The sequence below is a fragment of the Solanum tuberosum genome, unplaced genomic scaffold, assembly GCF_000226075.1.
Source record: "Solanum tuberosum cultivar DM 1-3 516 R44 unplaced genomic scaffold, SolTub_3.0 scf00093, whole genome shotgun sequence".
NCBI lineage: Eukaryota > Viridiplantae > Streptophyta > Magnoliopsida > Solanales > Solanaceae > Solanum > Solanum tuberosum.
Window position 1 is genome coordinate 939125 of NW_006239018.1, and position 3970 is coordinate 943094.

General features: G+C 30.1%; 1 pseudogene; it reads left to right on the forward strand.

Moving 5' to 3' along the window:
• The first annotated feature begins 3270 nt into the window (after nt 1-3270).
• LOC102605862 (cytochrome P450 89A9-like) overlaps nt 3271-3970 on the forward strand; it is a 1642-nt pseudogene continuing 942 nt past the window's right edge.

Genomic DNA, 3970 nt, shown 5'->3' on the forward strand with positions numbered 1-3970 from the left:
TAAAAAAAAGTACTACAAATCACAATAGCTAACAATTTAAAATATTTTTAAAATCATATCAAATTTTCAATAACTTCTCAAATTTCATAATATAACATAAATTTAAATTAAAAAATATAAATATTGGGCCCCGTGCTGGTACGGGGTCCTATATCTAGTATAAATTAAGTACCATATTTTTTTATATAAAATACTGATCTTCTTCTGATTCATCCACGCTATTAATTTATTATCCTTATAAATAACAACTTGCCTACGTTCTTCTTAAAAAGAATACAGTCTGTTTGATGCATTATTCATTCTTATATCATACGTCTCAATTTATTTGAGGTAGTTTGATTTGACTTTTACATACAAAAAAGAAATATCTTTCGGATAATATTTTCAAAGGGGTTACAAATGGATTCGCCGATTCACCAATCATTGATAGTTCTAAAACGACAAAGCCTACATTACATGCAATAATACCTACAGTTGCTACAGAAAAAATATATAAATGATCATTGGGCCATGCGGGCTCGCCGTAGTAATTATGACCTATACCCTTAACCAATTGGGCAAATTACAGAAATCACATACTTTTAAGGCAAAATTACAATTTATCCCTTAAAAGTTTATAATTACAGAAATTCCTCAAACGGATACAATAATATAAGCGTTGATACATTAATCTGATGCGCGAGATACATTAATCGTTAAGTAAGATACATTGCATTTTATACATGATACACTAATCTGATGTACATTTTATACATGATACACTAATCTGATGTACATTTTATACATGATACACTAATCTGATGTACATTTTATACATGATACACTAATCTGATGTACATTTTATACATGATACACTAATCTGATGTACATTTTATACATGATACACTAATCTGATGTACATTTTATACATGATACACTAATCTGATGTACAAGATACAATAATATAAGCGCTGATACATTAATCTGATGCGCGAGATACACTAATCTATGCGCGAAAATGAGGGATTTTGGAGATTTGTAAAACTTATACGCGATAATGGTAATAAGTAAATTAAAATGTGAGATTTCTGTAATTTTTCCTAACCAAGGGCTGTAGCTCTTAAGTCTTAATATAGGATCATATATTCAAGTCAATTATTTTTTTGGTTATAGGGATAGGTGAATTTTTATAGATCTATCCCAATTTTTAATCATCTAGCTCGAGAGAATAAAAGACATAGAGTTTAAGAAATAAATAAAGACTTTTGAAATTTGTTATCTAAAATAAGTAATAGATATTTGTGTGGTTATAAATTATTTGTAAAATAAACAATTTATAGTTAAATTATAATTAACTATAGAAATATGTCATTTTATTTATGACGGAATAAAAAGAAAAGTGAATCGTATTAAATTGGTGTTTTTTTTTTCTGAAATAGAAATTTGGTGTTAAATCTTGATTAACAGAATGTTCACGTTCTTTTTCCTTCCTTCGCGGTTCACCGTATCCCTACTGTACAGTTTGTCCAGTGGATTGTCGATTTGCTTACAAAGTGCAAATCACCCATAAAAAAATCAAATAGACAATATTTGAGGATCCGGTTCCCTCCATTATTCTTTCCATCTATTTCGTCAAGTACACGTTTAGATGAGAGGTATGTGTCTTATTTAAAGTTTAAATTTCAAGATTAATAAATATCATAACCATAGTTAAATCAACTAGTTTTAAAAAAGTACTCACTAAATTTAGCAAGTAAGAATTACAATATATTCCATATAAAATTTGATATTTATTAATATCAATAATTTCATCTTAAATTTTTACTATTTGATATTTATTAATATCATTCATTTTATCTTATAATAAATATCAAATTTTGTATGAAATATATAGTAAAACACTGTCCACCCATTGGTAAAATCCAATAGAAAAGAGAAAGTAAAGAAGAACCTGCAAATGTGTCCGAGTAATTAAAATTCTTCTTCGTACTTTATATCCTGAGAAGAAAATACATATGGAAATAGCAAAAACTGATTTTCAAAAGCTATTAACTAATATGATGAGAATTTTTTTTATATTTTTACATTTAAATATAAAAATATAAGATGAAATTAATGATATTAATAAATATTAAATTTATATGGAATATATTGTAATTCTTATCAAAATTTGAATAGTAATTTTCTAAAATTAATTGATTTAACTATAGTTATGATATTTGTTAATCTTGACTTTTAAACTTTAGAAAAGGGGTAACGGAGGAGAGCCGAATCCAATATTTGATAATTATAATAAATTTACTTTGGTTGGAGTTGCTTTATAAACACACATACGTAAACATTGAAAATGAAAAAGGTGTAGAAGCTCATATAGAAAATTCAACTCTGATTATACAATAATGGAAAGCTGGTTTATCAATGTTGTTACTCTCTGTATTGCTTTTTTGTTGAAATTTCTAATTAATACTACTATCATCTCCCCTAACTCCAGTTCCAGGAAGAAACTCCCGCCAGGACCCTACAGTTTTCCGGTGATCGGTGGCGTACTATGGGCGATAAAGATTTTCATCAACATGGAAACTCCGTGACCTCAAGGCAAAGTATGGTCCTCTGATAACCATCAATATTGGGTCTCGTCCCAACATATACGCAGGGGCGGCTCAACATAATTTGTGGCCTAAAGCGAAATTTTTATTAGAGGCCTAAAATCTATATAAATTTTATCTATATCTATTTATTTTTCTAAATTTTTAGATGTAAATTACTACTTAATATCTTTTATATAAATGATTTTTTCAAATACTTTTTTTTAATTATTAGTTTTAAGTAAGATTTTATCAATTCAACATTGAAAAACATCATTTTATTGAGACAATTATAATATGAATTATTAACACAATTTTTATAAGTAATAAGTTGATAAACTTTAAAGATAAGAGTTAGAATCATAGAATCTGATTCAAAAAGTTGATAACTTGGTATACCTACTTTAATATGAAAATTAACAAATAAATTAAAAAAAGAATTTGTAATGCACTTTGTTCAACACTTTTCGACTATTGATTCATATTTTTGAGAGTGTATTACTCTAACTATCAAAGATTTGAAGAAATAGAGTGCAAAAAGAATTACAAAGGATAAATAATGTGAGTGTTAACGAAGAAAATGTAAGAACCCAAAACAATGATTCCTTAATTTCTTCTATTTGAATGGGGTTAAAATACATATATAATTTTTTATTTACAAAAATTTGAGGCCCCTAAAAAATGGGGGCCTAAGGCCAATGCCTAAAATTTTATAGGCAAGAGCCGGCACTGCATATACGTAGCTAGCCACTCCTTAGCCTACCAAGCTTTAGTCCAGCAAGGTGCTGTTTTCTCCGACCGACAAAGGGCTCTACCCACCCATGCTATCCTCAGTAGTAACCAGCGCAGCATCAGTTCCGCCCCTTACGGCCCTATATGGCGTCTCCTCTGTCAAAACTTGACTTCGGAAATGCTCAATCCTTCTCGCATCAAGTCCTATTCCAAGGCCAGATCGTGGGTACTGGGTATCCTGCTTCAACACCTCCGTCACGCCCAACTCATTCCGTGAAGTTAATTGATCATTTTCAGTATGCTATGTTCTGTCTACTTATCTCGATGTGATTTGGGGATAAGCTTGAGGAATCTCAAATCAAAGGTATTGAAAATATACAGCGTAAGTATATCGTGAATTACCGACGATTCTATATACTCAATTTCATTCCTAGAGTTGGGAAAATAATATTTAAGAATCGCTGGAAGGAACTCGTTGAACTACGACACGAGCAAGAGAGTATAATCATTCATTTGATTGAAGCACGACGCAGGAACAAAGAACAAAAGACGGAGCAAAGTGATGAATTTGTGGTGGCTTATGTGGATACTCTGTTGAATTTGGAGTTGCCGGAGGAAAACAGGAAACTCAATGCTGGAGAAATCGTAACCCTCTGCCGTGAATTCCTAAGCGC